We start from the raw sequence: 12,931 nt of genomic DNA, 5'->3' as shown, positions 1-12,931 counted from the left end.
TCATCGGACGTACCGGCGGGTGGGGCCTTGTGGCGGGGCAGAGCCTGAGGTGCCGTGTCGTGTCGTGGCCATGCTGAGTTCAGGGACATCAACGCACTTACCTGGCTCCTTGTGACCACCCCCGGAACAGCCTGGGATGGGGGAGGAAGAGGCCTGTCCTCGTGACCCGTGGAGACCGTCACATCGGGGGCGGATTTGTGCCACAGCTGGGCACGCAGGGGCGGGGAGACCGCCGCTGGAGTGCCAGACCTGCCAAAATGGAATGGTGGACGGTGGTCGTGATGACAGCCATGCGCACCGGGTATGTGACCCAGGGAACAAGGAAACCACTCTTTTGCTGAACTCTTGGGTACCGCAGCCACTTGGGCATGCGGCGAAATTAAATGAAAAGGTAACAAAAGATTCTCGCAATGAGTACATGACCCATCCACGAATGCTGCCTCCATGTGGGCAGCACCCAGACACGAAAGACAGCGATCGTGACCATCAGAAGGCGAGAGATAACGACCGCAACCAGGAAAAAGACACAAACGGAAAGGCATCTTTAAAAAGACGCGTCCTTAAAAAGACGTTCCGTGTTTTCCACTCTTTTAGAGAAATATACTCTTTTTTAGAATATGCACTTTTATTTCTGCGGAAGCGCCCAGGGGCGTTCTCTGCAGTGCACCAGTGCAGAGGGGGGAGAAGCCGCTGAAATGCACCGTCAGATCCAGCAGAGGTGAATGAACAGCCGTGGGAATTCAGCACAGTAAGCATCGACCGTTCGGCTCCGAAGAGAAAATCTGAATGAGTGGTTGCATACCAGCTCCTTTTATACCCGTATGTTCGGGGGAGTGGTATGCAAATACCACTCGGCAATTTTCATTGGCCTTTTTTCAAAGACCAGAAGTGTTTCGGGCTCACAAGAGTGACCCCTAGTGTCACTATATCAACACAACTTTGAGTGAGTCACAGATAGGGAATGAATTATACCTCAAATCATGTGTCTTGTTAAGGAGAGGTGAGCTATTACTTTTCTAAGCAGTCATACCCATGATTTTTGACAGGAAGACAATAAAATTGTAGAAAAAATTCTAGGCAAATACCACTCACATGGTTCAGAAAATGTTTAAATCGAGCTTTAAATCACATTGTGCAAGTCAAAATGCCAACCTTTCAAGATGGCATATGTTATGACAGTATGTCATTCAAAAGTCACAAAGTCATGAATATTATGCCAGATAATTGCAGCTGGATGAATGTTAAGCAATTATAATATCCTGAGTTCTCCACTAGTGCAATAAGTTCTCTGCATCATGATCCACTCACCATCTGCTGCCCCAGGCAAGTGGCAATCAGCAGCAAGGTAACACTGGCACCTCCATCTCTCTGCCCACTCATCCAAACATGACTGCAGGCAACACGTAGCCCCTTAACTCACCTGTGCATGATGCAAACCCTTGAAAATACCAAAATCAGTCATTGATGGATTAATTGATTATTTACAGATGAATGGATGGATGGAGGAGTAATTTGACTGGTGAAATAATAAGCATTAAATATGCACTAAAGGTGTCATTTTTAAATCATTCAGAAATTTTGCTCTGAATTAAATGGATAGTAATTCTGAAACGTGTATAAAATCATGACCACTCACATGAGAAGACTCTAGTCATATCATTAACCTTATAAAAGCTGTTTTAAGGCATGGTCACATTTACCTTTACACAACTCAATTTTGCAGGTGAAGAAGGCGTGGGTGGGTATGAAGTGAGTATGAAACAAAAACTGCTTGTCAAGCTGCATCTTTTTATACTTAAGTCACATCAGCTAGCCACTGGGGTGCCTCAGGGCTCAGTGTTTGGCCCACTCCTCCTCTTCACTGGGCCCTGTCAAAAATACACATAGCTTCTTATTGACCAGCTTCACTTCAAGCTTTACTGCCCACAACTTGTTGACCGCCTAGTCATGCAGATTTTTGCATTACAACATTAGGATAATCAGACCTTTCCTTTTTGAGTGTGTTGCGCAGCTTCTAGTCCAAGCTCTTGTCATCTCAAGACTGGACTATTGCAATGCTCTGTTGGTTGAATTTGCTGCTACTCAGATTAAGCCTCTGCAGATGATCCGGGACATGATGCATCGGGTTTGCAATCAAAATAAGGCCCATGTCACACCCTAACTGGTGGTTGCCCGCATCAAATTCAAGGCTTTGACGTTGACATTCCGGACTGCCGCTAGAACAGCACACTACTTCTTCACCACACTCCTACAGGTCTGTGTTCCCTCCTGTCCTCTGCAGTTGTAGGGCTTTACTAGTTGTTTAGATCAGTGTTACTATCAGAAATAATTAATAATTATTTCTTTAGTTATTAATTAATATTTAAATTAATTAATTGAATCTAACTCATTAAAGCCTCATATGGGGCTCCAGTAAATGTAGTGCGCTACGTTTAGGAGTGGGTTTGGTTATTAGCAATAATTAATAATTATCAAATATAATTATTAATTATTAAAATCAATAGAACATTGATGAGAATCAATGTTAGCTTTTTTAATCCTTTAAATCAACAATTATCAAAGATAATCATTAATTGTTAACATCGATGAAACATTAATTAAAATTAACACTAGCTTATTGATCATTCAGATTCAACAATCATCAAAGATAATTATCAATTATCAAAAATCAATAGAATATTAATAAGGATTAACATTGATGGGGCACCACCTTGGAATCAGGGACTAATAACCAGATAGTATAACAGTCTCAATATTAGATTGTTTTCTTAGGAAAATCGACATCCGAAGAATATCGATTTTCGGGAAAAAAAACAATGAATGAAGGCTAGAATCCGAGCACTGACATCCTGTCAGCATGACACAGGCGTATGCAAAACAAACCAAAACACTTCTCTTTGTAATATAAACAAAGTTTATTTATGCAGTAATATCAATTAATAATTAATACAATGCAGTCAATAAACTTCTGACTTACAACTACAAACTAAACAGTGATTTGATTAGATATGGAAATCAAAATAATCCTATAACACATGAGGGTGTGTGTGTGTGTGTGAGAGAGCGAGTGTGTGTGTGTGTGTGTGTGTGTGTGTGTGTAAGGAGGGACGCGCACAAATTGGCGGACGTGACTCTCATGGAGAGTATGTCACGCGAGACTTCCGGCCAGGGAATATGGCCGCGAATGTGGGCGGAGAGAAACCAGTCAATGGCGTCTACCAGTTACCGCGTGTATCTGCTTGTACGATAGCTTAGGGACAAAGCTGAGCTTTAGCACGAAGCTATCTACGAGCCAAAAATGTGTGCCAGAATGTTTGTGAGGGGTCGTGTGTGTGTGGTTAGTACGAGAGAGAGAGAGAGAGAGAGAGAGAGAGAGAGAGAGAGTAAAGTGATGGCCCTAAAGCCGATTTCGCGATCGTGAGAGAGAAAGCAGCTGTTAGTTTATCGCTCAGAGACACGGTGGATGGCTCGTAAAACTTTGACTCTTTAATGGATAAACTCAGTTTGCTGGTCTCACCCGCGATGGCGAAAATGCACAACAGTCCAATTTGGTTGGACCACAATACAGCAAAACAAATCTGTGATAATTAATACCCTGAGTATTAATAATGAGTGGACATGGCGGTCCGTAAACTGTACAAGCAAAAACCTTGAAACACAAGAATAACACACTATAATATTCTATCTCTGCCCAGACATAAACCTCTTACTTGAATCGCATGAGGATGCAGAATGTTAATTCATCCGTCCTATAACTCAGGCTCGGTTCCTCAAGGCTCGGGTGATGACGGGAGGCCGTTTCCTTTCCTCGCAGGCGTACGGCTGCTGATTCTCAGCGGGTTGGTGGAGAAATCAGAAATGTCAACTTGATTGAAGATGGAAGAGAAATCTTTAATCTCTTCACTTCTGCAGGCAAACGGATGAAGATGCGGATTGCTCAGTGGTCTCCTTCGGATCCGTTAGAGTGTTCAGTTGAACACTAATCTAGCTAATCTCAACTCGTCCAGCGAGATGGAGAATGTATGGCCACAGTCTCAAGTCAGACGTTACTTCCTTGTGCCACGAAGCTGCACCTGAGAGCAACGATGAGCTGCATCTACACATTGCAAGCAAAGTTGCTGGAAGCAAATCCCGGAAGCATTTCAGAGGTATTTCTACTCCTGATGATGTCATGGTTTGAGGGATGTTCTGTTGTGTGCCTCATCCAATAGGAGTTGAGAGTTCAATCCTTTAGTGAGCAAGGCTTCATGGGATTTGTAGTCTGTTTTGGACTCCCTTTGTTTGATTTTGGTGCAGTTTTTATCAGTTTGATTTACGACTTGGTATGTGGGGGCTGAGTTAGGTTTTATGACTGTGTTAGGCCTGCCTTTGTCTTCTATCTGAATACATGTGGCCCAACATTCCCCCCTTTGGTCTGAAGAGTTGGTTGTTGTCCAGCATCTTTAGAGCAACTGAAGGGCCGAACAGTTCTTGTCGGTTCACAGTAACCTGTGGGATACGCCATCCATGTATTCCTGATAGGAAAGAAAAATGGTTGCACAGTCCATACAGTTCATTAGAGTTCACAGAGGCTTTATCGTCTGGACAGAGATTGAGGCATATCTAGGCATAGAACTTATAGCTAAATCTAAAACTACATTCATCACACATAAACATTTCAAGTTATTGGAAGGCACAGCATTAACCATAACACAATCCTTTGTTGTTCTTTGGTCATAACACAAAATCAAAGTAGAACCTGACATTGGTTACTAGGAACAAAATGTTAGAGGAAAGGAGGGTTAAAGGTTAAAATGCTTATCCTTGGAAATTATTGGGGTTAACCTGTGGGATGGGCTCAGACTGGTGTGTAAAACACGGCTGTATGAGAAGTGAGTCCAGTCTGGCCTGTAGGTGTTGAATGTACCTGTACATGGTGTGTGCAATAATTGCGATGATGATCCAACCACTAAGGAGGAGCCAGAGGGCAACCAAACTGATAGGGTGTTCTCGGTAAGATGATGATCTGCTTATGTGACTAGGAAATATAGTGGTCAAGCCAGTCAGTTTGAGACTGAACTTCACTAATTTCATCCCTTCAGCCTGAAGCTGCTGTTGAAGGGTGTCATCAACAGTGAGGCTGTGACCTCTAAATGCGTCCATGATCTCAATTTCTGCGTCATGTTTGTCGACGTCGAGATGGAGGACAATATCGTCAATGTGCACGGTGGCTCCTTTGGGGAACCACTAAGAACACCGTTTGGTTTGATAGCCTTAGTTTAGTGGCTGTATCATGGCAGTCGTATGACTTCGGTGGCTGGTGTTAGCGAGCCAGCGATTGCCTGCTCGCTCTACCCTTGTATCTGTTCCTTCATCTTTGATGGATATGCTACCTTGACACTTGTTCAGGGAATTCAGCTCTTAGGCCGCAGAGGTAGTTAGTCACCTCTCTAACAAAGGGGTTGCATTTGGACAAACCCAATGAATGTTCTTTGTCTTGGTACACATGTTTAGGTTAGGGATAAGGTAGAGCGAGGGTCCACATCACGGTAGGCGAGTGTTGGTGGTGTTTTGAGGTGAATGTGTGCATTACCTCTCTGAAAACCAACATTAAATACGGACTTTAGTCTATATATATTCTGCCTATGATGGTAGATTAAATCCTATTTTGAGGTTCTGAGGATTTACATGGATTGGAATTTCAATGTCAAAACTATATGCCAGGTGTATCTGTGAAGGTTGCATAATGGAGATAGTAGCAGATCCAAGGATTTGTTCAACAAGGTCTAGGGAGACCAGGTAAGCTGGAATCCTTCCACCACTCATACTGTTGACTGAGGAGCTAATTTCCCTGAGATCCTGCATTAGATCTCTAACGATACACACATAAGTTGTCTTCTCTGACAAAGTCCCTAAAGCATGCAAAGTGTTATTGATAAGAACAGAGTGCAAATTTACAGTGACTATAGTACCCTGAAGGGTTTTACCCAGGCCCTGTAATTGTTCTTATTGGAGTCGTCGTCTCTGCTGGATTTTTGGACAATGGCGACTTGTGCATCTGAAGCTAGCAAACTGTTTTCTGGACCAAGTGGTTTCGGTATGTCAACCTGAGCCCACGTATGTCCACGACGGCAGTCAATGAGCAGAGCCAATCAGTTCAGTAGGTCCTGGCCAACTAACAGTGGTTCCATATTTAATGGGACATATGTAAACAGGGTCTATTAGCATCATCCCTTGAAAGGTGTCAATCCAGGCGCGTTTTGTGATAGACAACCTATCTTGCATGTAGCTTGTGATGCTTACGTTGCAGGTCTCTGTCTATAATGGTTTGCCAAGGGAGAGCATTGCTCTAGCCACCTCTGCGAAGGTGTTGGAACCCATTAGATTATTTCCGAACCGGTGTCGAGTAGTGCGTGGGAGCTGAATGACCCATGTGTCAGACATTGCCCTTATGGTTCAGATCGCCCAAGAAGGTCAGAAAAGGAGGGTGTGGCATGTTAGGAGTGACTGTTTTGGGGAGCAACTTGGACCGGTCCACTTTTCCCAACCTACAAAGTAAACTTTGGCATTAACGGGAGGGGGTACATCATCTAGTCATACTGACAGGGTTTCAGTGCCGTGTTCCTTTGAGGAGGTCGGCGGACCTGGTGAACAACGGAGCATGTCAAGCTTGGTTACTAACTCAGTCAAGCATCTCCTTATATCCTCCATTTCTTTTCTCAAACCTTGCTCTCTGAGGGGATTTGAAACCTTTCCTACCCACTCACCTTCTTGTTTGGGTTTTCGTTCGAACTGCGCATTTCTTTTCGGCTGGTGAACGTTTTGTAGTTTAGGCCTGCAGTGACCCTGGGGGTGTGTCTGGTCACCACCCCCCGGTTCTGTTGCCTACCCTGCTGGTAGGGTGTTTGGCACCTCTGGGGTCCTGTTTTAGCATTCACCTTAAAGCAAGGCATTTCGTTGCCTTCAAGCGCTAGGTCTGCATATTCTGAGGCTTGGATCCCCAGGGCTCTGGCGTCGCCTTCATGCCCTCGGACAGAACTGTTTTCAACCCTACTGAGTGAGATGCAGCTGTGCGCTGACATGATGGCTCTATTTTTCAGTCTCAAGTAAGTGTGTGTGTAAAGGAGTGGAACCCTCCACTCTCCTCAGAACCCTCGCGGCTCGATAATTGGTTCCTGGGCTCAGGGCGCCGCTCACAGCCGTGCCCCACCCCCGTTCCTTTCTTCCCGGAAGTGCATGAGGAGCTGACAAGATTATGGGAGGCACCTTTCACTGCCCGGTCCCGATCTTTCAGCTCCCCCGCTCTCGCTACCCTCGATGGCGGAGCGGCCAGGGGGTACTCGGTGATCCCCCAGGTGGATAAGGCGCTCGCGGTGCACTTATGTCCGCAGAGCGCCACCATCTGGCATGGGTGCCCGAAACTGAAGGTTTACATCGTCCCTGATGGCTAAGGCCAACAGTGCCACTGGACATGCCGCCTCCGCACTGCACGCCATGGCTCTCCTGCAAGTATACCACACCAAGGCGTTAAAAGACACCGTCGAGGACTTTGCCCAGCAGTTCTCGGCAGTGAAGCAGCAGACGGAGGCCATACATCACATCCTGCCCCGGCACGGTGCAAGATCCCACACCCCATCTGCTCATCACCAAAGGCGTCCTCCTACTGTAACGACACGGTTCTTGGACTCTTGGACATGCAGTGCAATTAAATCAAAACGAAACAAAAGATTCTCCTCCCGGCCCTCCACCAGGGGATGAAGTGGTCTGCTTACCATCTCCAGTGTAGCAGGTCTCCTTGCCCCTGGGTCGTCAGTCTCAGGGGCACTTTGAATCCTTCCTCGGGTTCTTAGCAGCCGGCCGTGAGCGGGCTGCGGTGGAGCCGATGTCGTTGCAGCAGGAGGACGCCCTTGGCGATGTGACATAAACTATATCAATAAAATATCTTACCTGTTAAGTAAGAAAAAAGCCATCTCTGAGTTGCTTTTATATCCTTTCAGATCTCGGAGTTGTCGCCACCTCTGAAAAGCCAAGCCGTTGTTGATTCGGGTTTTATTTTTTACGGACTCTGTCGCTTTCCCTTTTTGCTTGTAGACTCTGCTCTGTTCTGGGTTTATTTGTTTTAACAACCGGTGATTCTCCAGAGGTTTGCTGTTTTGAATGATCCATGGTCAATTTTTCTCATTCGTTATGACAAACTTTCAGCTTCAGCTACTCCTACAAAAGCGCTACGGATCTTATTTTCTCTGACGATATGACGTCAACAGGCAAATGACGTATGTATGCAATTTCCCGCGAAATCCGCCCCGACAGCTCTAAACTATTTATAATATAATATCAGTGTTATAGGTTTATCAAAGTGTATTTGGGTAAAGTAAATACATGGTTTGAAAGATGGATTTTTGTTGCACTCTCTCATTAATAACATTTTGTTATTTTTTAACAAAGAAATAACAAGACTTGATTTGGGCGTCAGAAGTTGAAAGCACAACGCAAGCAGTATGCTGCAGCACCACTTACACACTCATTAAGTATGTGGTATGAAACAGGCCTTAGGGTTACATGTCTTTTTGTTTCTCTTCAAATATGGGGTTATAATAGTGGTAGGGACATAATGGTTATGATGGTTGCTATGGCCATGATTGTAACAGGTGAACTCTGAAAACATTGTCACCCAAGCTATCTTCCTTATATCTACAATAGCTAAACACAGAGGTTTAATAGCTGGACTAATACAATACTTCAGAGTCGAATTGTCGACTTGTTATTATTTCACAATCTGAAGGATCTCTTTGTGGGTTCATCTCTGAGCAACACTACAATATCATTTCACAATGTACTGTTGCTTTTCAGAGGAATGTTAAGAGGGCTCTTTTTGTTCTTGCAGTGAACCTCTCACCAGTGACCCACATATCATTATGTTCTTGTACTAAGTGTATAACAGGGACATTTTTGTGCTATACCTACCTTTGTTGACAGGTAGATGACAGAAAACATAAATGGATATATAGCAATGTTAGTGCCATAGTAGACATAATGTGACATAATGATTTCAGAACATTTTTGCAAATGTTCAGGCATTTTATAAAGGTGATGTTTCATAAGCCATGCTTATTGTGTTTTCCGTATTCTATTAGAGTGTATATTAAAAAAGCCTGCACTTAGATCCATTTACTCTCACCTTTCAACTCTACAAACATACAAAGACATAGTAGCGGCCCTTCTTTTCAGTGGACATGACGTAAACCCGCAAGGACAAGTGACATAAGCACGCAATTTTGTGCCAAATCCGACCCGAAACACTTTTAGCTGTAGTTTTTATATTGCTTTCTATGGAGACCAGAACTCCAGCGGTAACTAAAATCATCATGACGCTGCCCAGTGGTTAGTCAAGAAGACTGCGGATATGACCGAAACAGCAAGGGACAACAAGGTACTGTAGCTGCGTTTAGAAAAGTGGACCCCCGCCCCCCCCCCCAAAAAAAAAACAAACAAACAAACAAACAAAACAAAACAGAAACTCGGACATGTTGAAAGTTTATGTCTCCTCCAATCATGGAAACTCAGGCATCAAAATTATCTCAGAGTTCCCATTCGTAATAACGACTTGATGGTGCATTCATGTCCAACTTCTGAGTAGGAAACTTGTTTTTATGATAATTCCGATAGCATGTGAAGGCAGCATTAAAGCATATAGGACTTTTATCAGTCAGTCAGCAAAGAAAGTCTGGGTTGTAAGAGCTATAAGGTGCTTGGTTGATGTGGTTTTGAGGATGTGGATTTGCACAAGGGTCAAGTGAGTGACATTGTTTTTTTGTTTGAGGCACTTAGTAACAGGAAAACTACATATCCATGACCAGAACTTTACAGTGTATTTGCTTTCTTAGCTATGTCTGTGAAATAGCCATTTAGTCAAAGGCCTGGCTATGAAAGACTACCCCTGTGTGCTTCTTTTATTATTTGTGTGGTAAATGGAGTTGCTAACTATGTCTAGCATTCAAAATCAATCATTCATGAGATTCCATTTCAGTTAGGATACTGCTTTACAAAGCAGCTGCCAATGTAGGTAATATACAACAAGTGTTAATTTATGGCAGTCAATCCCACCAATGTCAACATAACATATCATTCTTGTAAAATGCTACATGCGTGTGCCTGAAATATTTTTTTAAGAGCTAGTTACTACCGCCCTTTATATTATTAGCCGAAACCTCCTTCACTAGGGCACAGTGACAAGTCTTAATAGATCCTTCAATTCTGTGTGACATCTGGAAATGTCATGACCAGAAGACTTTGGAATGAACCAGCTTGCTCTTGTCAAAATTAATTTGTTGTCATGGAATGGGTCACCAGTTCAACAGTCTGAATTTTGAGATATTAAGGTCTTTGAGTTATAATGTATTCAAGCCAAGTTAATTATGTTGCTACAAGTACAATAACATGGTAATTTAAAGGTACATGTAGCATGATGTTCTCTCATTAAAACAGAAAAACGTTTTCAGTTCACAAATTTTACATTTGACTTCATCTTTCTGGAATATTTCTGTTTAAATTATCAGTTTCTTCTCTTAGCAGTGCGTTATAAATAAAATTGCGGCAGTTTACTGGTGAAATTAACACTAGAGGCGCTTCTGTACAACAACAATAGCTACTTTCAGACATGAAACCTGGTAAATTACAGTTAAATTGTTGTATTACCTTTACTGGTAAATGTACTTTTCAGGTAATGTTACAACTTCTCATTCAGGAAAAATAGCCAGTTTTGGTATTTTTGAACAGGTCGTGTTCACACATGACCTCTAAACAGAAAATTAATAACGTTTCCAGTTAATTTTCTGGAAAAGACTGTTTGTGAATAAAAAGTGACTAAGGACTTTTATTTCCTTTCACACACATTCATGAACACTTAATTTTCACCCTGTTCCTCACACAATGCTGTCTGATATCAAAACCCATTTACTATAACATATGACTTGTAAGGCGATACATTTTAATCTTAGAATTACATAACTGACTACATATACAAGCTTGTTGAAGTGTGATCAAATTGCACGGTAGCTAAACTGATCGCAAAGGAATGATTTCAGATTGAGCATTATCCTTAACCTGTTTGGAGAATTTGTTTTTCATCTCACATTCTCTTTTTATGCCACTATCAGTTAGGTTTAAGTGTAGAGAGGTAGGTTTCGTTAATTTAGAACATGATAGCATGATAAGCACTAAAGGGATAGTTCACCCAAAAATGAAAATTCTCTCATCATTTACTTACCCTCATGATATCCCAGGTACCTTTCTTTCCCTATCTGTCACTCACTCGATGTTGTGTCGATGTAGTGACACTAGGGGTCACTCTTGGGATCCCCAAACATCTCTGCTTTTTTGAAAAAAGGCCTATGAGAATTGGCGAGTGAAATTTGCATGCCACTCCCACGGACATACGGGTATAAAAGAAGCTGTTATGCAACCACTCATTCAGATTTTCTCTTCGGAGCCGAGTGGTTGTATTCAGTGCACTGAATTCAATTCCCTCCAAAGACGCACCTCAAAACTGCTGGATTTACGGCACATTTCAGCGCCTTCTCCCCCTCTGCACCCGTGGAGTGCAGAGAACGTCCCTGGGCGCTTCGGCAGAGTGAAAATAAGAGAGTATATTCTAAAAGAGTATATTTTCATTCACAAAAAGAGCAGCACACACGGAACATTTTTTTAAAGATGCCTTTCCGTTTGTGTGTTATTCCTGGTTGCGGTCGTTATCTCTCCGCTTCTGTCTTACGTGTCTGGGCACTGCCCACGCGGAAACATCGTTCGTGGATGAGTCATGTCCTCATTGCGAGAACATGACCATGGCAACGTTGTGGTCGCGGCTTGCTTTCGTAAGAAAAGCGTGGAGCCCCCCGCAGGAAGCAGACGCCACCCGTCTCGCGGCCGGCCGCTAAGAACCCGAGGAAGGCTTCGAAGTGCCCCTAAGACGGGCAACCCAGGGGCGAGGAGACCCACTTCTTTGGGGCTGGTCGACAGACCACTGCATCCCACGGTGGAGGGCCAGGAGGAGAATCTTTTGTCGCCGCATGCCCAGGAGGCTGCGGCACCCAAAGGCCTGACAAAAGAATGGTTTCCTCGTCTCCTGGGTCACATATCCAGTGCGCACGGCCGTCGTCACAACCACCATCCACCGTCCCATTTTGGCAGGTATGGCGCTCCAGCGGCAGACCCCCCGTCCCTGTGCACCCAGCTGTGGCACAAACACGCCCACACAGGATTGTTCCAGTGGACTAAGGGGACAAGGTTCCTCCTCAATCTTATGGTGGGTTGCAGGAGCCAGGTAAGTGCTTTGATGTCCCTGGACTCAGCACGGCCACGGGGCTTGTGTCCCCTCGACATGGCATCTAGAGCTCTGCCCCGCCGTGAGGCCCCTCTCGCCAGTACGTCCGACGTGATCATTCCCTTGGTCCCCCTCGCCCGGAGTTTGGGCGCATGCCTCGCACTTTCCAACCCATCGCGATGGCTGACCCAGACCTCCGACTCGACTATGCGATTCAGTTCGCCAGGCGCCCGCCCAGGTTCGGCAGCATCCGCTTCACCTCAGTGAAGGGTGAGAACGCCGCTACCTTGCGTGCGGAGATCGCTACCCTTCTGCGCAAGGGCGCAATAGAGCCTGTCCCTCCAGCCGAGATGAAGAAAGGGTTCTACAGCCCTTACTTCATCGTACCGAAGAAAGGCGGTGGGTTGCGTCCAATCCTGGGCCTGCGAGTACTGAACCGGGCTTTGCACAGACTCCCGTCCAAGATTCTGACGCAAAAACGCACTCTAACGAGCATTCGGCATCAAGATTGGTTCACGGCGGTAGACCTGAAGGACGCGTACAGCCCCGTCTTGGTCTTACCTTGACACAGACCCTTCCTGCGGTTTGCCTTCGAAGGCCAGGCGTACCAGTACAAGGTCCTCCCCTTCGGCC

Source organism: Myxocyprinus asiaticus, chromosome 33 (assembly GCF_019703515.2).
Source record: "Myxocyprinus asiaticus isolate MX2 ecotype Aquarium Trade chromosome 33, UBuf_Myxa_2, whole genome shotgun sequence".
In the NCBI taxonomy this organism is placed as follows: domain Eukaryota; kingdom Metazoa; phylum Chordata; class Actinopteri; order Cypriniformes; family Catostomidae; genus Myxocyprinus; species Myxocyprinus asiaticus.
This window is presented reverse-complemented; position numbering follows the sequence as displayed.